Consider the following 24,862-nt stretch of genomic DNA (forward strand, 5'->3'; position numbering starts at 1 on the left):
TAACAGACAACCCAACTTAAACAAACAGTAGTTTACTTTCTCACATACCAAGAATTTTGGAGATAGCTTGTTTACAGCATTGATTCAGTGGTTCAACAACATTAAGGTCAACTCTTCTGCTGTTCTCTGGATCTTTCTTTTGTGATAGCAAGATGGCTGCTGTAGCTCCACCCTTTACATTTACATTCCAGCAGGAAGAAGGAAGAGTAGAAAGAAAGCAAAAATTTCTCTAGCACCCACCTTGACCAGTCCAGGTCACGTGGATACTCTTAGCTACAAGGGAAACAAGAAAAGAGACAAGAGGATCTCATGATCATGACCTGAGGTTCTGGGTGTGTTACTGTCTGAACACAGTCAAGATCCTCTTTATAGCAAACAAGGTGAAATGAATATTGAGTAGGTACCCGAGCATGCCGCAATTCTGTATCTTTAAATATAGTTTTATCTTCATCCTATTGGAAATATTTGTTTCACTTACAGTCCAGGATGTCACAAGAATTTAAACATTGTAAAAGATGCCAACTACAAAGAAAACATTCCGTTGTACTTTTTGGTGAGGATTAGTGCCTAGTAGACTGCAGAACTTATACAAAGTACTGAAGAAGTATGTGTTGCTGACTGAGGAGATAAATGAAAAACTGTAACTTGGATAGATAACAAAAGCAGAATTTTATTGTCATGACCTCCGTTGTTGACCACAGTCTCTTAGTGATTACATTTTTAACTTAAAAGGCTTTATTTGGTTTTATTTTGTCTGTATTTTATTCAGTAATACAGCTGATGCTTGAACAACATGGGAGTTAAGGATGCCAAACCCCTGCACAGTTGAAAATCCAATTATAACTTTTGAATCCCCAAAAACTTTACTAAAAGCCTACTGTTGACCAAGCGCCTCAGTGTAACATAAGCAGTCAATTAACACATATTTGTGTATCGTATGTATGATAAACTGAGTCTTACAATGAAGTAAGCTAGAGAAAAGAAAATATTAAGAATATCATCAGAAAGAGAAAATATATTTACTAATCATTCGTTGGAAGTGGATCATCACAAAGATCTTCATTCTTGTCTTCACATAAAGTAGGATGAGGAAGAGGAGAAAGAGGAGGAGTTGGTCTTACTGTCTCAGGGGCAGCAGCAGCTGAAGAAAATCCACATATAAGTGAAACCATGTAGTTTAAATCCATGCTGTTCAAGGGTCAACAGGACATAAAACATCCCTGTCATGCAATATGGGAGTTCAATATGCCTTAGCTGGCTCCAGCTTGTTCCTTCCGCAGAGATTTAACTAGTGTCTCCCATCTGAGATATCACCACAGATATGTGCACCACATCCATCCCATCATTTTTCTTTCTTGCTTTTTTATTTCTTTTTGAGATAGAGTCACACTCTGTTGCCCAGGCTGGAGTGCAGTGGCTCAATCTCAGCTCATTGCAACCTCCTCCTCCTTGGTTCAAGTGATTCTCCTGCCTCAGCCCCCCAAGTAGCTGGAATTATAGGCACATGCCACCACACCCGGCTAGTTTTTGTATTTTCAGTAGAGACAAGGTTTCGCCATGTTGGCCAGGCTGGTGTGGAACTCCTGACCTCAGGTGATCCACCCGCCTCAGCCTCTCAAAGTGCTAGGATTACAGGTGTGAGCCATGGCGCCTGGCTCTTCCCATCATTTTTCTATACACTGGACACAAATGCACATGTTATTTCTGGTTTTCTTTTAAATAAAAATTCACATAAATGCAAATCACACCATACATATTGCTTTTTGTTTTGCTTAGTTTTACTCCACAATAAATCCTGAAATTCATCCAAGTCAGCATAGTATTTTATTTTAGACATTCCTAGTAGGAATACCTCACCTGCATCTAGCACTTAAGAGTTTGCTAAGTCCTTTCACATATATTGTTTTATCAGACCTTCACTACAATGATCATTATCCACATCTTTCATAGATAAAAAATCTGAGGGTCAGAGAGGTTGTAAAAGTCAAAAATAAATCCCAGATTCAGCCACTCCCAACCCAGTGCTCTATTTCAACCATGTGTCTGTGCCCACAAACTCTTACTAAATGTGCTTTATGGCCCCTTGACATATGTTCATCATTAAAACATTTTTGCTTGGGCAAGTTTCTGTAATCTTTCATATCCATGACCCCAAAAATATATGATGTCCTGATCTAAATTAATAGAGAGGAAGAGAGAGAGAGAAAAAAAGGTAGTGGAAAAAAGGAAAGGGACAAGGGAAGAGGTGTCTGGCAGTAGCTTTAGGGGAATTTAAAACTATAAGGGGTTATTTCTAGTGATATTTTTTACATACAAAATTGTAAAAAGGAGCTGTGAGCAAATGTACAAAAGTTTCACAGAGCTGAAGTACAATCCTTGAAATCAGCATGGAAAATTCAGTGCTTGAATCTGACCTGTGGTCAGAATGTTTGGCACATGAACATACACACACACACACACACACACACACACACACACACACACACACACACACGTGCTTCTAAGGAGAGAAAGTCTGTCCCAATTTCCCTCTGCCTCGTGTTCCTGACACATTGCTTTACATTAGCTCCAAGCCAAACCCCAAGTGAAAGCTGGCTCTACGTTCATGTAGCAGATTTGGATTTTCTCTAATCCTTAAAAGGCACTGTCACGTGTGCTTCAAAACATCATAAAAACAACTTGGAATGCCTCTTCCAAGGGGCAGAAGAGAAAATCAATACATTCTGATTTTCTCCTCCGTTAAACTCTCAATGACTGAAACAGTAGTGTAGCTGGGGAGAGTTTAGTAGCTCAACAACCACATACTAAATTCTTCTTCTTCAAGATTATAGGGCCTTATTTAGGTGTCTATTGGCAGAGTTTTCGAGCTTTAATGGGTTCAAAACTGCACCAGTAATCAGCAAAAATAAATAGTGCACTCATGTACAACTCATGTAAGTATGACAATCATTATTTGTGGAACCATCTGGCATAATAGATTTCCTCGCAGCATGGGAACTAAATGATACAATGCCATTAAAGTTAATAAACAAGAGAGATTATTAAGTGAAATGGTGCCATGAAATTGGTGAGTGAGGATTTCAGAGGCACTTTGAATGTTTCTCAGCTAGAAGACAGACCACGTACTAGGTAAGATGGATGGAAAATCTCAAGGATTTGGTCATCCTTACTCCCCATAACCAACTCACTGGCAAATCTCATCAGGTCAATTGTCAAAAATTCATCTGGGAATCATCGACATTTTTCTTTTTCTTTTTTTTTTCACCCCTGCCTTAACAAGGCCCATCTACTTTTTTCTGTTTCTACAGCCATGACCACAGTCCCTGCCAACATCACCTTAGACCTGGATCCCTGCAAATCCTAGACTGGCTTATTTTCTTCCACTTCCTTTCAATGTACTCTTTACAAAGCAGATGTCATCTTATGTAAAGGTAAACCCTGTCACTCACAGGCTTAAAATCCTCCAATGTCTTTTCATCTGTATTTGTTTTCTAGGGACTATCATAAAGTACCACAAACTGGGTGGTTTTAAAGGATTAAAATTTATTGTCTTACAATTCTGGAGGCTAGAAGTCTGAAATCAAGGTGTTGGCAGGGCCACAGCCCCTCTGAAACCCAGAGGGCAATCCCTCTCTGCCTCCTCTAGTTTCTGTGGTGTGCTAGCAATTTTTGGCATTCGTCAGCTCATAGAGGAATCTTTCTAATTCTCTAGCTTCATATGGCATTGTGTCTGTGTCTTCATTCCTCTTCTATCTATGGTTGTCTGTCTCTGTGCCCAAATCTCCCCTTTTCATAAGGACACCAGGCCTTTTTATTAGGCCCACCCTAATGATGTCATTATAACTCTATTATATCAATAAAGATGCTATTTCCAAGTATGATCACATTCTGATTCTCAGTCTTAGGACTTCAACATATCTTTTTGGGGGGAGACCCATGCAGCCCACAACATCAACCTAGAGCAAACCTGAAGAGCTCGCTTACTCAGTTAGCAAGGTCCTACCTGCCTGTCTCTCTAAGCTCACTCGGCCCTCCCCACACTGGCCTCTTGACATTCCTCCAGCTTGAAGCTCTTGGCTGCCGCTACCTGGAAGGTACTTCCTCTGGGACGTGCTGCCCCCACTTATCATCAAGTGGTTCCTCACTTATTACTGCGTCAACAGAGGCACTTCCACATTTTATGGGGTCTGAAACTTATACACCTTCTGGAATCTTTTATGAAAAAGAGCACACAACTACACATAAAAACACATCTGCAGCCTTGGAAGGGGCCCGGGCACAAGAAGGTCCCTGAAGCCCATGGTTCATTCTCGTTGTGGTAAAATTGCTTCTGATCCTGGGAGGGGGCATCTTTGAGTACTTTGATCCAAAGAAGTCCCTACCATGTATTCTCTAGCCACCCTGCTTTATCTCCTTCTTATCACACTTGTCACTAGCACTTACTAAATCTGAAATTATCTTAGTAATATATCTACATTTTTTACATGTTGTCTCCTCATGCCAAATTGGAATCTCTAAGAAAGGAAAAGTTTACTGATTTTTACCACTGCAGCTTAGATCCTAGCACACAATGTCTTGTATAGAGTGGGCACTGAGCAAATATGTATTGGATTCAGAAATGGATGAATGAGTGAATAATAATAGTTATCAATAATAACAATAAGTCCTGCAGCACTTACTTTGTTTCAGGCACAGCCTGCCATTATCCCCCTATCTTTTAAGTGAAGAACCTTCCCTGCTCCTAGGTTAGTAGAACATACTCCCAGCTGGCTGCTGGTCAATGGCAAAGCCAGTATTTGCAGCTAGCACTCTGGATCTAGACTCCATGCTCTGAACCCTATACTATCCTGTCTAACATCAAGGAAGCTTGCTTGGCCGACTCAGTGTTCAGCTCTATGGTCCAGAGAGAGAAGCAGGAGATTCCCATTTCATAGGGATAAGGATTTTAAAGAGAAGATCATGTAACTTGCCCTCCACACCACACACATAAAAAAGGGACTTTTGTCCCAGGGCTCTGATAGAGCAATGGAGACCATCCGAGGAGTTCAGCTCCACAAGGTCATCTCCACCTAACCTTGCCAGACCAGACATTAAATTATCAGAGATCAAGTCCAATATGCAACCCAATAGGAGCTTTCTGTGGCCTCCCCAAGGCTTCAGAATTATTATGGGACCTCTGCTCTTATGACTTGTGTGCTCCATCCTCTGAGTGGTATGTGCGCACACGCATACAGAAATGATAACAGCTGATGTGAAACATTCTTTAGGTGTGACCTCCTTTGCTGACCCATTGGACTTTATTCACATCACTCTTTATCTACTGAGTTTTAGAAAGAGGAAAATATTCAGTTCTTAAATTTAAAAAGTAAAATCAATAAAGACTTTCAGATTCTTCCTGGCATAAAACAAACTCTCTTTGACTTCTCTCATTGATACACTCAACAGGCCCTGTGTGCTTTGGCTCTTGCTATCATAAATAAGGCAAAAAGAGAAGTCCACAGAGGTCTCTCACTTTTCTGAAGCATAGCAGCATCAGACAATCAACTTTATTGGAAATGAGTTGATGAGACAAGAGGGCAAAGTTGATGGGAGGAAAAAAGAAAGTACATATTTTTAAGCAAAACTCCCCTGTATTGTGAAATATCCCTATGGAGCCCTTCTTTGAAATAACCCAGCAGATGACCATCCCATCCAGTACCACCTGCCCTGCTTGTTTTGCTCTGTTCTGTTTTGTAATCTTTCTTTAATCCATGATAACAACCCACAATCTCAAATAGCTGGAGGGGGGGGCGTTCTCTCTCACCATCATGTAGGCCAAAGGATGAATTGTATTCCCAGAATAACTGCATTCACAGAAGTGATATCAGAAAGATGAAGTGAAAAGCATGAACCCCAGTCTACCTCAGTTTTATATTTCCTGATGTTCTGATAAGAAGAAAACACCATTGGACAAGGAGAAAGATCTGACTTTTTTTTTTTTTTTTTAACAACAAGCCGTGGGGGAACAAGGGAAGACCACTTAAATCCTTTGCTCTTCCTTTGGTTAGAATTTCCCCCATTGCCTGAGATGTTTGTTATTTATCAAATAAAAATATTAACTAGGTCCCCACACTTATACTCTGAATTTAGAATATATCATCAGAGAAGGTGCAGAAAGAATGGAAGATTTTTTTTGTCTTTTCAAATTGTTGTAATCAGTTCCTAGTGGTAAAGAAGGTTTTGCTTCATGTAGTAGGTTATTTCTTATTGTTGGAATAGAATTGTGCTTAAGGATATAAGATTCAATAATTTATTTTAGGCTTGAATTTTTCTTAGCTCACTGGAATCACAGCTGAGATTTGTGCACTGCCCAAGCTCAATAACTTGTTCCTCCCTGACCCAGAATCCATGGAGATTATAACAAAGGCCCCCGTCTAGGTCTGGAATATATACACCTGGGACCTTGGGCTACTGGTGTTGCAATGAATTCAATAGAAAACATTCTATTCTGAGAGCAGGGCTCAAATTCTGTGAAGTGATTCCCTAGTAGGGTCAGTCACATTATTCCTCAGGCCACTGCACAGACTGTGTCACCTCAATGGGTTTTCATGGACATGGTCAACACATCTCTTTCAGATGAAGGTGGCACCCCTTTTTCTGCTACCAAAAAGACTTTACAACACAGTGGTTTCTCACAAATTTAGGAGTATAGAGTCCTTCTAACCATGATTAAATTAGGTCCAAAGCAGGTCAACACACCTTTAGAACCGTCAGGCCTAGAATGCTGTGTCCAGATGATCTGGCCGTACATCTTGCACAAAGTCACTGCCTGTTAAACACCAAAGCAAAACAGCAGATGGTGCTTGGATTCACTACATTTCTCTTTGAAGCTCTCCAGATTCACAAGCTGATGGAATCATTCTCTCTTTTGAAGAGTAGGGTCCTTGATAGCAGGGGCTTTTTGCTTGTCCTTACATTTCCAAATTCCAACAAGCAACACTTCAATACATGTGTATTTGTTCATTCATTCATTCAGAGCATGTTCACTTAACTATTATTTTCCAGAATACAGTGGTGATCAAAACAGAGTCCTTGCTCTTCTGGAGTTTAAGAACCAATCTTGATGTCAACTGAAGATTTATATAAACTGGCTATTACAATCTGTCATAAGAATTCTGAAATAAGATACACAGGGCAATGAGTGAATGAATGACTAGATAAAGATGCAGACTCTTGCTTTCCAAGGTTCAGATAGACATTTTGTTGTGTGAATTGAGAAGGAAAGGGCTTGTGTTTTTACAACTTCATTACTTCATTCTTAGGCACCAGAATACAGATGGACAATCCTCTTATTACATTAAATGCATATGCATTACTTTTGTTCCCAAACTCCCAAACACAGAGCTCTGACACCTCATTGATGTGATAGCTTATGCATATGAAGGGAGAACAGCTATTGAATTTTCTATCAAATAATTTAATTTCTATTAAATCTATATCTTGACAAAGCCTCCACCAATAAAATTTTTTGCCAAATGGCTAAGAATAAAATACACTTTGGACATTTAATATGAAATGGACAGTTTCAAATAGCTTTACACATGTTGAAAGTTTAAAAAGTTGTTTGTTAAGTACTTCAGTTATAATTCATTTAAAAATCCCATTATGTTTGGTTACACAAGAGTGGCTTTAATACACTTAAAGATGCAGTACTCCTTAGCTGTGACATATTTATAGTCTGAACATTAAAAGGTTTATAAAATAAGGCTATATTTTCTCAGTGTCAAACATCCCTCAATGAAGACAATTATTCAGTCTGCCTGTTTGTAATTAGGTATGAAATAATTTATGGTTATGAAGATAAGTGAGCAAAAATTTCTGGAATAACTGCATATTGTATTTTACTATTAAAAGATTTTCATAATCTTTCCAGGGTCTGAGGAGTCATAAATTGCCTGGATCGGATTTCCACTGGATTTCTCTTGGAATTAATAAGCATATGGATCTGATCTAAGAATGTGTGTCAAAAATATTGAAGAGAATAGCTTCACACAAAGCTGAAAATGAAATGAGATTGACATAGGCTGACTTTGGTTTGGAGAACAAGAGCAATGAGCTGCCTGTAGTCAACCCACAAAGAGAGTCTGGCAGGTCTAAGCGACAAAGAACACCCTACTGGGGTCAGAAGTGCAACCTAGGTCCTAATAACCCAGGGCTGGAGAGCTTTTCCTCTTCCACACTCCCTTCTTTTTGACAAATACTAAGAACACTTTCAGCATGTTATCTCCATGCCATATCTCTACATTCCTGGGATATGTAGTTGGTTAAAAGCAAATTCAGTCTTTTTCCTCACTACCTCTGCCAGCAGAATCACCAAACACAGGAGACATCAGCCTGTTTCTTCTATTTTTGTTCTTCAGTTCAAAAGGAGTAGTGAAAGTATGGCACTGCTATAGTTTTTATCAAAGCATTATTTTGTCCAATATATTTGTCTTCATAACTTCTCAATTAATATCCACTTTTTCCCACAACCTAAGCAGATATTGTGCAGTTCTCCTAATATTTTGCAGTTCCTGAAACTTCAAAAATGTTTTATGTAACTTACATTGCCTTTTCAAAGTTGAAATGAATTTAAGAAACCTCTGTAGAACACATTTTTTATGTTCCCAGAATTTCTTGCAATTTCCAATAGTTAGTCAAAAGCTGGAACACACAGTTTGACATAATACAATCCCAACCCCTCATTGCCATGCCGTCCTAGAGAAAGCCCCTATTAAGCCTAAATAGAAAAATTGCCAAGCCAATTAAGTGTGAGTGAATCTGAATGGGCTACGTGGAAATAGCCTCTGAACAAATCATTTCTGCCAACTCACATTCAGTGAGTACTCACAGAGCACTTGGCCAAAGGCCAGAGATGGAGATTTCACCAAATGTAAAGATGTAGTTACTAAACAGCAAATCTATTCAGTAGTCAGAGCAAAGCTGCCGGCTCTACCTCCTTTCACAAGTGACCCCTGACACTTTCAATTATGGGAGCTCACCAGCACTCTGCAATCAACTTTTCTAGAAGAAATAAATTTCACCTTAAAACTCCGAAAAGTTTGAAACTAGGCTACCATAACTAAAAGGATACATTCTGAAATGCTTTGCAACTGCAATTTTTTTAAGATTGTGTAGACTATGCTATCGACCAGGTGTACTAAGCTGAAGCTAAGTGAGGGTCAAAAAACAGAACAGGTGACAAGAGGCCACATCTAGCAGTCAGTCTGTAGTATATGACAGGAAGCAAAAGTCTCCTTGGTCTGATCAACTCCTAGAGACCATTTAGTACCATCTTAATTTATTCTTTTATTGATATTACAGGATAATGGTGCAGAACCAACCTATTAAAACAAGCACCCACAGTCTCCCTGAATTTCTCCCACATAGGGGTGGTTCACACATGTGAAGCACACAGGTATGGCTGTGGAATGAATGAAATATTATTGTCATTATCTCTGTTTCTTTGCTGATGATTCTTTCTATTTGAGGATAATTTGCAAAAGCAAAACAGCAGAGGCATGAGGGAAAGATGGAAAGTCAGGTAAATCCTAAGATAAAAGGAACCAAAATATCATCTAGTCTAACTCCCCTGCTATATAATAAACCTATCCGCAATCACATTCATCTGGGTTTGTTTGAACATTTCCAAAGAAATGATATGTTAAAGAGTACACATTTACTTCTTTGCAGAGTAGACCATTTCTTTGTTGGATAGCTCTAATTATTTTAAAACTCCTTCTTATATGGAGCCTGATTTCTAACCCATAATTTCTAACCATGGTTCAAATTATGACCCCTTAAAACAGAATTTGTCAGCTTTCCTACACAGACTTTCAAATATTTTAAGGCAGCTGTGATGCCTTCCCCAAATTTTCCTTTACCTGAGCGAAATCATCCCATTTCCTCCAACCAATCACTCAACCATTCAGTGTGGTTTCCACATCCTTCATTATCCTGGTAACCATCCAGATAGTTAATGACAGTCTCAAAATGCAGCACCCAAATCTGACATCCATACTCCACATATTCCTATGGTACTGTGGCAATTGGCAGAAATTTCTCCATGCAGGGTTAATGTTATGAAACACCTTTTAAATTAGCCAAAGCAGGGGTCCACATTTTCTGCTTGCTCTATGTCTTGTACTTAATTTACAGTGTGGGCCACTAGCCATTAGGGAGGTGTGGGGAATGTGATTGTTGCCAATAATTGACCATTCCCTGGTTCAGGAGATACATAAAACTCTAATGGAACCATTATTCTTACACCCACAGGATATATAACAAGAACAATAAAGTGATGCATTTGCAATATCTGCTTTTTTTAAAAAAAAGATGCATTATGAAAATATCCATCTATATTTTATCTCACATGATGATGAACAAAGTAACTACCTCAAAATGAGATTCTTATGTTAAGTGTTAAGAGGGGAACATACATAGCCTTGCAGGTACACACTTTTCCAGAGCACACTAACTGCTGAAACATCTCATTAATGCATCACTGTCATAGAGCTAGATGACTTTGGGCATTGTAACATTGGCTTCCATGGCAACCTGTTGTCCTTGCACACTTATTTGTTGAATTGTTTGTTGGTGCATGGAACTGTGCCATAACTAGAAAAGTAAGTGCTCAGTCACCAAGCAACTTCAGTGATCAGATTGCATAAGGCTCTTAAAGTTGGAGTGGTTTTATACTATGTACAGACACCTATAAGACATTTTTAATGTATTTAATGTATTTCTTTTAAAAAAGTTTAATTGATAAATAAAATCGTACATATCACAGGTGAACAATGTGATGATTTGATTACATATGCATTGTATCTTGATTATCACAGTCAAATTAATTAATATCCACCACCCTTCATAGTTATACTCTCTCTGTGTGTATGTGTGTGTGGTGAGGACACTTAAAATTTGCTATAGAATTTCAAGTAAACAATGCAGTATTATTAACTAGAGTCATCATGGTGTACTTTAGATCCCCAGAACTTATTTATCTTCCAGTATCTCCCTATTTTTCCCCACATTCCAGTCCCTGGAAGACACCACTCTCTTCTCTGCTTCTAAAGTTTGATGTTTTTAGATTCCACATATAAGTGATATCATACTGTATTTTTCTCTCTGTGTCTAGCTTATTTCACTTGTATAATGTCCTGCAGGCTCATCCATGTTGTCACAAATGGTAAGATCTCCTTCTTCTTATGAGAATAATATTCATATATATATATGTGTGTGTATATATATATATATCTCTCTCTTTACACACACACATACATATACCACATTTTTTAGTCCACTCATCTGTCAATGAACAGTTGGTTTCTGTATCTTCACTACTGTGAATAATACTGCAATGAAGATGAGGGTGCAGGTATCTCTTCAAAATGTTCATTTTATTTTTTGTGCACATATACTCAGACGTGTAATTGCTGAATCACAAGGGAGTTGTATTTTAAATTTTTTGAGGAATCCTCATACTGTTTTCCTGACTCTCATCTACAAAAATAAGAATGAGAGCCTAGTTGGGCCAATATGGACCCCAAATTGTTAGAAAACTCCTGGGTTAATTGTGTCGTAGGAAGGGAATCAGGATATGCTGATACGAAATGGGAGACATTAAGATTGATAATTATCAGGGTTGAGGCTAGCCAAGAAGTAATGATGCTGTGGTCTGAATATGTCCCTTAACATTCATGTGTTGGCAACTTCATCCCCAGTGAGACAGTGTTGGGAGATTGAGCCTTTCTGGAGGTGTTTAGGTCATGAGGGCTCTGCCATTATGAATAGATTAATGGCATTATAAAAGGTCTTGAGGGAGTGGATTCACTCTCTTCTGCTCTTCTATCAGGTGAAACAACAGCATTCATTGCCTTTTTGCCCCCCTGCCTGCTGCCATGTGAGGACTCCAGATGCCAGTGCCTTGATCTTGGACTTTCCAGCCTCCAGAGCTGTGAGAAATAAATTTCTGTTCTTTTACAAATGACCCAGGCTATGGTATTCTGTGATAGCCACACAAAACAGACTAAGACAAATGACAATCACAACATTTGTTATAGTTACAAATAGTAACTAATTATAGGTGACAAATAGTTATAGATAATAACAACTAACATCACTGAGGACTTACTACATTTCAGCTTCTTTCTCACACATTTAGTGCCATCAATTCATTGTAATGTTGTGAGAAAAAAATTGAAAAAATAAGAATCATTCATCTTTGGAAACTTTGTAAAAGGCATTCAATACATTTTATAAGCGGATTATAAAATTATGATTATGATTATGATTACCTGTGAATGGTGCAGTTTATGAAGATGATGTAGTCACACATGGTGTCATATGTCCCTGAAATAAATGGTCTCACCATTCCACACACAAAATTTTGAACTAGTTCTGTTTTGTGTTTGTTCAGTCTTTCCCTAAGGAGGCCACTTCTTGGCACTCCTGGGGTCTCAATCTCTGCTTGTTCATTTCTTTCTTTTCTCATATAAGGACTAAGGAGCCAGATAACTAAGACTAATAGAATTACAAAGCAAATGGGAAGGCTTCCAAGACAGTCCCTAAATCAAGCAAATGCATGAACGTTAATATCCAAACTTTTTAATATCTATTCACAGACCAGGTACTTTTTTCTTCTTCTTTATTACTCTTCTTATTGGATATAGACACGAGCCAGGAGACCTGTGGATACATAAGTGTTAAGTATTTTCTCCAGTATATCACTGCTTCTTTTTGATGACAGTCTTATTGCTGCAGACTTGGCAATCTTATTAAATAATCATTTTTAAGTGAAAGCACTATTAAGAGACTGCATTTGATGGGAAGAGTTAAACTCCTAGCCACTCTCACCTCTATTAAAAAAAACTCATTGGTATTGTCAAGGTTAGCATTTCTCAAATTCTTTTGACATTGAGAATTTTTAGTTACAATTTTTGATACAATGTCGAACTGGTGCTTATCAACTACAACGTGCATTTACAGTGAATAGCAAAAATAATTTTTAATTTCTGATAGTGTGAAATTAAAAATTAAATTATTTTGTGAAATAATACAAACTGTATTATTCTTTTCTCACACTGCTAATAAAGACACACCCAAAACTGGGTAATTTATAAAGGGAAGATGTTTTGTTTTGTTTTGAGATGGAGTCTCACTCTACTGCCAGGCTGGAGTGCAGTGGTGCAATCTTGGCTCACTCACTGCAACCTGCACCTCCTGGGTTCAGGTGATTCTCTTGCCTCAGCCTCCTGAGTAGCTGGGACAATAGGCACGCACCACCTCACCCGGCTAATTTTTGTATTTTAGTAGAGACGAGGTTTCACCATGTTGTCCAGGCTGGTCTTGAACTCCTGACCTCGTGATCTGTCTGCCTCGGCCTCCCAAAGTGCTGGGATTAGAAAAGAGGTTTAATCGACTCAGTTCCAGATGGCCAAAGAGCCCTCACAATCATGGCAGAAAGCAAAGGAGGAGCAAAGTCATGTCTTATGTGGCAGCAGGCAAAAGAGCATGTGCAGGGGAACTCCCCTTTATAAATCCATCAAAGCTCATGAGACTTATTCATTATCATGAGAGCAGCACAGAAAAAATCAGCCCCCATGATTCAATTACCTCGTACTGGGTCCCTCCCATGACGTGGGAATTACAGGAGCTACAATTCAAGATGAAATTTGGGTGGAGACACAGCCAAGCCATATCAAAAGCATATGTTGAAATTATAAGACAAACAACTACCTTGAATAGATGGCATTCATCAGCTTAACTAGTAGCAGCTAAATTTTGCTTATGCAGCATTGAGTAGCTTAACTATCTTGCATAAATCCATCAGATAATTTCTCAGGCAACTCTTTTTTTTTGGATCTGACACATCATTGTTCAATGCATGATCGTAGCTTAAAAAGAACTGTCATATACTGTGTGGGGCAAATATTGCCAATCATATCCCTAACATAAACACCCCAGGGTGGTCCCCAATGAGTCACTCTATGTATAATCCCATGCCCTTGAGTGTTGATGGAACCTGTGACTTGCTTCTAACCAATACGGCAAGAGTGAAGGGACATTGAAGAAGCCATTAGGTACACAATCAGTCAATTTTGAGCCAATAAAAAAATGATATTATTCTGGATGGACCTGATATAATTAGGTGATCCCTTTAAAAGCAGGTCCACACCTTCCCTGAAATTAAAGATTCGAAGTAGCAGAGACACGTTCTCTGTTGCTAGCTTGAAGAAGCAAGATGTTATGAACCCTATAACCCCAGGCAAATACATTTTGCCAGCAACCTGAAAGATCTTGGAAGTAGGTCCTTTCCTAGTTGAGACTTCAGATGAGTTTGAAACCCAGTTGACACCTTGATTTCAGCCTTGTGGAGAAACTGGGCAGAAAACCAAACTCAAGTATTCCCAGACTTCTGACTCATAGAAGCCATGAGATAATAAATGGATAATTGGTTTAGGCCACCAAATTGGTGATGATATGTTGTAGAGCAAGAGAAAATGAACACATTATCTGATAGTGATTCCCTTTTTGTGGTGCAATCTGTATTTGTAGTTGAGAACATTACTGCACAGCTAAAAACTGAACTGCTTTCACCAGACTTATCTGAAGTAAAATGTGGCTATGTGACTAAGTTCTGACCAGTGAAACTTAAGTGTAAATAATGTTGAGATATTCTAGAAGCACTTTTTAGTGACAGTATATACCTGATATGATTTGGCTCTGTGTCCCCATCTAAATCTCATGTGGAATTTTAATCCCCATATGTCTGAGGAGCGACCTGGTGGGAGGTGACTGGATCACGGGGAGATTCCCCCATCCTATTCTTATGATAGTGAGTGAGTTCTCATGAGATTCAATAGTTTAAAATGCGGCACTTCCCCCTTCTCTCTCTCCTGCCACCCTGTAAGACATGCCTTGTTTCCCCATTGCCTTCTACCATGATTGTAAGTTTCTTGAGGCTTCCCCAGCCATGAAGAACTGTAAATCAATTAAACCTCTCTTTTTATAAATTACCCAGTCTCATGTAGTTATTTGTAGCAATGTGAAAATGAACTAATACATGAAATTGGTACCAGGAGAGTGGGGAACTGCTATACCTGAAAATGTGGAAACAAATTTGGAACTGGGTAATGGGCAGAAGTTGGGACAGTTTGGAGACCTCAGAATAAGAGAGGAAGATGAGGGAATGTTTTGAACTTCTTAGAGACCTGTTGAATGGCTGTGACCAGAATGCTGATAGTGATATGGACAATGAAGTCCAGGCTGAGGTGGTCTCAGATGGAGATGAGGAACTTACTGGGAATAGGAGTAAAAGTCACTCTTGCTGTGCTTTAGCAAAGAGACTAGTGACATTTTGCCCCACCCTAGAGATCTGTGGAGCTGTAAACACGAGAGAGATGATTTAGGGTATCTAGCAGAAGAAATTTCTAAGCAGCAAAGCATTCAAGATGTGACCCGGCTGTTTCCAAAAGTTTACAGTCATATAAGTTCACAGAGAGATGGTCCAAAATTAGAACTTATGTTTAAAAGGGTAGCAGAGCATAAAAGTTTGGAAAATTTACAGTCTGACCATGTGGTAGAAAAGAAGAAGCCATTTTCTGGGGAGAAATTCAAGGCTGCATAAATTTGCATAAGAGGAGCCAAATGTTAATAGCCATAACAATGGAAAAATGCCTCTAGGGCATGTCAGAGACCTTAGCAGCAGCCCCTCTCATAACAGGCCCAGAGACCTAGGAGGGAAGATTGGTTTCCTGGGCCAGGTCCAGGGCCCCGCTGCTCTGTACAGCCTCCTGAAGTGGTGCCCTGTGTCCCAGAAGCTCCAGTTCTAGCTCTGGCTAAAAGGGGCCAAGGTACAGTTCAGGCCATTGCTTCAAAGGGTACAAGCCCCAAGCCTTGGTGGCTTCTACATGGTGTTAAGCCTGCGGGTGCACAGAGGCAAGAGTTTGGAGCCTTTGCCTAGATTTCAGAGGATGTATGGGAACACCTGGATGTCCAGGCAGAAGTCTGTTGCATGAGCGGAGCCCTCATGGAGAACCTCTATGAAGTCAGTGCAAAGGGGAAATGTGGGGTTGGAGCTGCCACACAGAGTTCACACTGGGGCACTGCCTATTGGAGCTGTGAGAAGAGAGCCACTGTCCTCCAGACCCCAAAATGATAGATCCACTGACAGATTGCACTGTGTGCCTGTAAAGTCACAGTCATTCAATGCCAGCCTGTGAAAGCAGCCACAGGGGCTGAACCCTGCAGAGCCACAAGAGTGGAGATTTCAAAGGCCTTGGAAGCCCAACTCTTGCATCAGCATGTCCTGGATTTGAGACATGAAATCAAAAGAGATTATTTTGGAGTCTTAAGATTTAACAACTGTCCTGCTGGCTTTCAGACTTGCATGGGGCCTATATCCCCTTTGTTTTTTCCAATTTCTCCCATTTGGAATGGAAGCATTTATCCAATGCCTGTAGCTCCATTTTATCTTTAAAGTAATTTACTTGCTTTTAGTTTTACAGGCTCATAGGTGGTAGGGAGCTGCCTTGTCTCAGATACGACTCTGGACTTGGACTTTGGGGTTAATGCTGGAATGAGTTAAGACTTTGGGGTACTGTTGGGAAGGTATGATCAGGTTTTGAAATGTGGGAAGACCATGAGATTTGGGAGGGACCAGGGGTTAAATGATATGGTTTGCCTCTGTGTCTCCACTCAAATCTCATGTGGAGTTGTAATTCTCTTCTGTCAGGGGAGGGACCTGATGGGAGGTGATTAGATCATGGGGGCAGACTTTCCTCTTGCTGTTCTCATGATAGTGAGTTAGTTCTCATGAGATGTGATGATTTAAAAGTGTGGCACTTCTCTGCTCTCTCTCCTGCCACCATATAAGATGTGCCTTGCTTCCCCTTTGCCTCCTGCTGTGATTGTAAATTTCCTGAGGCCTCTCCAGCCTTGCATAACTGTGAGTCAGTTAAACCTCTTTTCTTTATAAATTACCCATTCTCAGGTAGTTCTTTATAGCAGTGTGAAAATGGACTAATACGATACCCTTCTTCTTCCCTTCATTCTGCAGTATGAAATAAGATTCTGAGGGCTGGATATTCAGTGGCCATCTGGGACCATGAGTATTGAATCTCCATGCTAGGTGGAACAGTAAGCTAGATCATAGGTGATTTCATAGCACTACTATAGCAGCGCTGGAATACCACCTATAGACTTCTTTTATGTAATAGAGAAACAAATTTCTGTTTAAGCCATTGTTCTTGGAATCTATGTTACTCTTGGCAAAATCTAAATCTGGTATATTTTACTTAAAAACATATACCTATTTTGAAATAAATTAATATAAGTATTAAATAAAGTGACATGGTTTGTTTGTTTGGGTTCAATTATTAGCAGCATCTTTCAGAGAACTAGGTTACGCAGCATGCTGGTCTAAATATTAACATTGATTAATATTGCTGGTGGAAATGAGATACCACATTAAGAAGCAATCAAGAGTCAAATATGTAAAAGAAGTTGTACATGAAAGTACACAGGTTGGCCCTTGCATTCAAAATATTAAAACACCCAATTTTGTTTGTAACTGAAAATAGTTATTTAAAAACAGTAGTGCATTTGTACAATTTAATCCAGCTGTTTTGTAAGTACAACAGGGCAATATTGGCAGATGAGACTTGGTGACCACAAGCGAGTGTGATACTGGGGTTCTAAGAAGAAGCAGATGCCCAAAATCATCATCTTGCCTGAAAGTTTACCAGTCAGATTGCTATCCTTTCATTTTAAGGTTTCTGCTCCTTGTTAATTGCAAATATCCATGGCACAGGTACTACTGTGAGTGTGCTTGCTACAAACAAGTAGGTGAGAACAGATGAGTACAAGATGGGGGAAAAGGCACAGTGGTTCTTGGCAAGGACATTCAAGCTCACAGGCTCATGGTGGTGATCACAAAAATATAAATAGAGTGCAATTCACAAATATTTACTAAGCTGTGAATCCTTTCAATAAACGATTAATCAATAAGTCCCAGGCCCTGAAGATACAAAGTAAATGATAAAGATCCATGATAATTTTGCCTACATCAGAGATAAGACACCACACCATCCACAATTTCCAGGCTGATGCCATTTAGGTTATTGAATTTGAAAGCAAGATGCATGTTAGTGCCTCTTTAGCTTTCAAAAATCTAGATTTCAAAAGTAATGAAATCATCATTTCATTACTTGAAATGTAATGAAACAACATGATCAGTTGATTAGTTAATTCAGTCAAAAATATTCTATTTTATGTCTCAGAATAGATAGAATATTTAGTGTAATACATAAATTATACCAATACTGGGAGGATTGCTAAGGTTGTCCACATGTGCCAGCAAAATAATCTATTTCTGGCCTTCAGTCAAGTCTAAGAAAGTTCATACTGACATATTAGGAGGAAATTATTATACCTGCTTATACTGAAAAGGAAAATTCCACCATAAATATTGCAATACTATAAGATGCTATAATGTTCTGCAAAACAATCTGTTGCACATTCCTACTTGGAAGGTAGCATATTTCATGATTATGCATATCCATGACAGAGATAAGCATTTATATGGTAATAACTGCAATATGGGCAGCTACAGCCTTCCAGTATAAGCCATGAGCCTCTTCATCAGAAAAAGCCATTGGGGCACAATTTATCACCAGAAAGTGTGTTTGGCTGGCTTAGATGTTCAGAAAAAATAAATATTTTCTTCATGCACGTGTCTTAAGTAGTAGCAGGAGCATGGTTTGTACCTTTACATAAAAAAAAATCAAAATAAATGCCAGAGTTTAGGTAGTCAGGCAAATAAATATACAAAAGAAAAAGGAGTAACAAGTTTCCTCTCCTATGCCCATACCTCAGTAAACACAGAGTCCCATGTGCAAGTGGGAAAAATGCCACCATAAAGAGTCAGTGACTATAGAAAGAGACTGAAGTGCTTATTTAAAATCTTGCTATCATAGGATTAAGAGAAACCTGGGTCTAGGACTGAGAACTCAGTAGTATAGAACAGAAAAGGAAATAGTAATCTCTGATGACATCAATAACTGTTTATAATAACTCTGTTGACATCAATAGTTGTTCTGATAATAATTCTGGTGGCTAATATTTATTGAGTGCTTACTAAATGGATAATTATCCTTCCTGGGGCTTTACATATGTTCTCTCATTTAATCCTGAAACATATACTATCACCTCAGGGCTACTATTAACCCATTTTTTTAATAGCTGGTTAAATATAGGTTCAGACATATAGTGACTTATCCAAAATCACAAAGTGGCAGATTTGAGTTTTGGACGTAATTCTGCTTGTCTCCAATGCCTATGGGCTTGTCACAATAAAGTGGTGGACAGAAGGCCATTATCTTCCAGTGGAGCTTCCCTGATGCCCAGGCTGGTGACCAGAGGGTAAATGCAATACCTGCTGGACAGTGGCGATATGCTGGCATCCCAGTGAGTAGGATTATTTGAGAGACATGGCTGGCTCCAATGCCCATGTAAACCTCAAAAGCAGATTAGGGATGAAAAGACTAAGTGAATATTTCCTGAGCATACATGAGAAGTGTGAAGCAGGTTCACTGTGCACTGGTTCCCAGTTTGTGTCAGTCTGCTGAGACAGGCCCCACTTAAGCACAACAAGTTACATGAAATGGATATATGATTTACAGATGAGAACAATAGACAAAGGACAACAGAAGCCTAGAACTCATTGCAAGTTGGTCCCTCAAGGCTCAGGAAAGCTGCTTGAGGTGAATGGAATCTCCTCATCTGCATGTACTTCACTTACACGGCAGCTGAAGGACCTCAGAATGTAGCCTGCCCTTGTTATATGTCCCAGGGACAACATGACAGGCTGGGCTAAAGCACCAAAGAACATCCTATTTCTAGGGAGAATTGGAGCAGACCCTGAGCTGTTCTGGTTAGTTCCTGCCTATCTTAGGCTATTTCATTCTCAGCACATTCTACGGTTATTCCTGAGAACTACAAGCGAGATTGAAGAGGGAACAGGATCAATCCAAGGCCATCCAGAGACCTGCGTGACAAGGAACTCCTGGGAAACTTGGCAGTTGGTGGGTGGGTGGAAGAGGGAAGCTGGGGAGGAGGTCCTTGAGGTCCTGCAGCTGTGCAGGTAGGGGCTAAAAGGATGGCAAAATTGAGATAATATAGCCACATGGCTACCAGAATGAGGATGTTCATATTTATGAGGTGATTCAGTAAAACCATCTGGAGCTTCAGCTCTATGCTCATGCCCTTCACACTGGAAAGAAGACAAAAGCACCTTTTTATTCCTACCCTCAAATAGTTTTCTACCTCTCTCTCTCTCTGTCTCTGTGTGTGCGTGTGTGTGTGTGTGAGAGAGAGAGAGAGAGAAAGAGAAAGAGAGAAAGACACACAGAGAGAGAGAGAGAGAGAGAAAGAGAGAGAGACACAGAGAGAGAGAGAGAGAGATGTGCAATTGACTATAATGTATGACCCAGAGGCATCACTAGAGTCAAAGGCCACTTTGCATCTTAAGCCATCCATTCTGGAGGCATTAGAGACATTGCCAAAAGTGAGGGTGACTATGCGCATCATTCTGGTAATTAGGAAAAAACATGCTATGAAAAAATAGTATGTCATTTTTACCTCTGTTTTCAAGGTCTGATTTGGGATTTTCCTCTTATTTTATCCAATGTGTTTCCTGCTTCCTGTTAATGCCCATGCAGGAGAGAGACTGCTTTCTGGCAGGGAGCGGGTAAGCATTGTACCTAGATTTTTTGTTGTTGTTTATGAAACTGACAACTCAGGTGTCTCCAGTTTGCTGGTTTTCCTGGGCAGCTCCACTCAAAGCGGTGGCTCAAGGACCAGGTTCCTTCCAACATGGCACCACTTCTTCTCCAGATTAGCGCCATGCAAACTTTCACTCACAGGCCAGTGCCAATCCATGGCTTGGACTAGCCCAGGAGCCACTTGTGAAGGGTCTCAATGAGGGAAGTACAGAAATTGAGGGAGAGCACAAGGAAACTTTAGAAACTGGGTATTGCTGCAATATTCAAGTTCATGGTGAGTGGATTTTTCTCACTCAACACAGTATAGACCATTTTGGTTGTGGTCAGACTTACCCAGCACATGTGGCTTCCTAGTGGATTGGAAATTTAAGAAAACATAAATAACAGATTGACAACTAGATAAAGCTACACTCTATATCCTCGGAGTCTTCATCATTTCACTGGCAGATTAGAGAAAGAGAATGGTAAGCTGTCCATGAGAGGGTTTTCTATTACCCACCTGGCAGGGCCCATGTTACTTCTGCCTATTCCATTGGCCAGAACTCTGTTACATGGTTGCATCTATTTGCAAGGGAAACTGGGGCATAGTTGGACTGAATGTCTAGTAAGAAAATGGAAAGAAGTTGGCAGTCATCCATCCTCACTAAACCCATTGCTGCATTTGCTACCAGTTTATGTTGACCAAGTAATGCAAGCATGAAAAGGAGTGATAGTTCTATGACTTCCCAGCAGGAATCTTACCACTTTGAGTGTTCATGCTGTAGCTCCCGCAACAGAGCCTTTGAATCAGGATTGATTCCTGTCTCATTCCTAACTCACCTTCTCTGTTTTCTTAATTTTGAGCCCTCAAAAACCTTCCAATAAATATTCTTCCACTTAAGTTAGCCAGGATTAAGTTCTTTGTTAGGAATTTTTTAAAATCCTAAAGCTAATACAGAAGAAGCAGGAGGTAGGTAGGGAGAAAGAGAGAGGATGGGGAGAATGGTATCTAGCTAGGAAGATTCTTTAAATAAACATATTATGACTCACTTACTTTGATTCAGAACTGCCATTTGAACAAAGTCAGTTCGATAGGTCATGGACGATTCTTTACCTTGAAATAAGATGAGTTCTACAGTACCTCAATCATTCATGCGTCTCACTGAACAAATCAATTGCATTGATTATGCTAAAAGGTGTAAGTCCCTTTGACATGCACAAATAGGAGAAAATATCTGAAAGGCAAATCATTTTATCCAAATCGAGGTTTTTGCATAATTTATGCTTGGTGACATTCTTTACCAGAGGGACATTCATGGTCTTACCAAAAAAAAAAAAAAAAAAAGCCTTGAATCAGATATATATATATAATATTTTAGTGTAAATTCTCCCAGAATGGTAATGGTAACCTGGAGTATAAAGGGGCAGTAGCTTAACAAGAAGAAAGTTTTCCAGAATGAGAGGAGACTCAGCCACCGTATTATGTCAGCAGCCCTGGTGAGCCCCAGTGATGTTTTGTTTTATTTTATTTCATGCACAGTTTGCCATCTACAGCCCCGCTCCTTATAGAGGTGCACATAGACTGGGTTGTCTGCCTTTTGTTAGCACTCCTCAGACCTCTCTGAAAATAATGCTGCTTTCAGACAAAGTCCAAGCATTCTAGGTATTTCTCTCTTTCTCTGCTCCACAATCTGGTGCTGACCAACCTCTTTCTCTGGATCTCCAGTTCAGTGGGTAGAAAATCCAGCAAGAAATGATCATCTGGATTCTAGAAGCACACACTGGTATGTCTTACAGGACTTGGATGATAGCAAAGGCACATTGGCTGATTTTCATATCTGAGTAAAGAGATTTCTCAAGAGCTGTGTTCATGTTGTTGTCCCATATTTAACTCTACTGAGTCATTTCTTGATGCTTTTAATATAAGAGATTTTTAGAACATTTCTCTTCTAGTGGGGCTACTAGCCTTTGCACTCACTCTCATTTGCTAACTGTCAGGGATTATTAGCTGCAGGCCTACAGGTAGGAGGTAGTCTAGAGAGGTTATTCACTTGTTCTATGCAATGTTTTCTTAAGAATGTAACTTAGAGGCCAGGCGCAGTGGTTCGTGCCTGTAATCCTGGCACTTGGGGAGGCTGAGGCAGTTGGATCACAAGATCAGGAGTTCAAGACCAGCCTGACCAATATGGTGAAACCCCGTCTCTACTAAAAATACAAAAATTAGCAGGGCGTGGTGGTGCACGCCTGTAGTCCCAGCTATTCGGGAGGCTGAGGCAAGAGAATCGCTTGAACCCAGGAGGCAGAGGTTGCAGTGAGCTGAGATCGTGCCATTGCACTCCAGCCTGGGTGACAGAGTGAGATTCCATCTTAAAAAAAGAATGTAACTTAGATTCCAATGTTTTTAAATTGGGAATATTTCACATAGATATCTGATTTCTGTAATTACTAGTGGATTTGGCAATACTGGGTTTGCATTAAAGCATTCTCACATGCTTTCACCAGCCAGAGCCTTAGAAAGAGCACACTTTAGACAATGTGTGTAAGTTCCAGTTTACCAAAACACTCAGCATCCCCTATAGTCTTTCTCCAAAATCCAGGAATTTGAGAAAAGGCAGATGGTATCTGGGCAGTCTGAGTAAGCCCTAAGATAGGCAGGTCTGACTTCATGAAGGGGTGAAGGGCCACTGTCTCTTAAAAAAAAAATACCACTTTATTCACCTTCAAAAGTCTGAAATCCTGATGCAATTATGAAGTAAGTCATAATGTTTCCATTAAATATTGCCAGGGGACTTTTAGGGGTCAAAGCCACTAGGTGAGGATACACAGTGCCAACGAATGTGCTCAGATCCTTTCTTGGAGACTGTTTGAATAGTAAAGACATTAGCAAGGAGGGTTCTAGGTAAGAAATGAAGCCAGACATAAGCACAAAGCATGTAGATGAGGTCACAACCACCTAAAGCCAGGAGGAAGGGACTTCAGGAGAAGTACCCCTGCCAGAGAACCATGTAGAAACCTCAGCTAACACAGACAAGAAACCCTCAATCTATGACCTGAGTGGCAAACAGATCTGTGAAATGCTAAGAGCTAAATTTCACCCCTCCTGCTCTTCAACAAATACTCACTGGACACTTAAGTTAAGCCAGGAACTACTCCAAATATTTTCACATGCATTAAGCCACTGCTTGAAGAAAAGGGAAGTCTCACTGACCCAGAGCTTATCACTGGATAGAAACCAGATCTTTCCTTCATTCAGTTGTGTGTTCTACTCTATCCAATCCCCTCTGAATGGGCCATTCTTTTCTGCTTCTCCACCACTTATTCTCCTTTGTTGTCCTGTTAATAATACCTCTGTTCTAATGCTCTGTTCAGGTTGCATGAGGACCTTCCTCTATGCTTTCATTGTACCCCTAAGCACATCTCTCTACCATAGATCCTCTGAATTGCATTACAATGATGTAACTATATCTCTCTCTCTTATTAGATTCCCTGAAGCCTGCATCTCATTCACAGCAAAGAACTTGGCACATGGTAAACATATACACAATCCTACCGAATAACTGAGCTCACATTTGCACACTACATTTGAAGAGTTGGCAGAAATTCAGGGGAAAATATGCAATCAGCAGTTGGCATGCAGAACTCAAGTTTGGGGCTAGAAATTTAGTTTGAGTAGTTGAATATTGAGGTGTATTCATGGAGGGTGGTGCAATTATGAAGGAAGATAGAAAAGATCCATAACAGGAGAGGAAGACAACCACAGAATCAACTAACCAGAAGAAAAAGAATCAAAAGATTGAAGTGTTTTGGAAAGACAAGGAGGAAAAGCTTCCAAGATGAAATGTGCGGCTGACATGGTGACTTTTTGCAAATAGGTTGGGTAAGGCAGAAACTTTTTTAACATAAGAAAGACTATAGGGACCCAAGGAACAAAATAGAGAATTGGTGGTTGTGCACTATTCTTTCAAAGAATATGGTAAAGTGAAGGATAGATATTAGGTGAAACAATGAAAAAGTAGGGACAATTTTGAAAAAGATAATTTTTAGACATGCACATTGGTAAATTGAAGAGGATGAGATAAAGA

General features: G+C 39.7%; 1 long non-coding RNA gene across 1 annotated transcript; it reads right to left on the reverse strand.

Annotated features, from left to right (window-relative positions):
- Nucleotides 1-21,464, reverse strand: LOC144329676 (uncharacterized). Its single transcript, XR_013395291.1, has 3 exons — nucleotides 21,301-21,464; nucleotides 1,024-1,141; nucleotides 1-273 (listed from the first exon to the last, which is right to left on the reverse strand). It is a non-coding gene; the product is annotated as an uncharacterized LOC144329676 (long non-coding RNA).
- Between the last annotated feature and the right edge of the window lie 3,398 nt (nucleotides 21,465-24,862).

This window comes from Macaca mulatta, chromosome 7 (assembly GCF_049350105.2).
Source record: "Macaca mulatta isolate MMU2019108-1 chromosome 7, T2T-MMU8v2.0, whole genome shotgun sequence".
NCBI lineage: Eukaryota > Metazoa > Chordata > Mammalia > Primates > Cercopithecidae > Macaca > Macaca mulatta.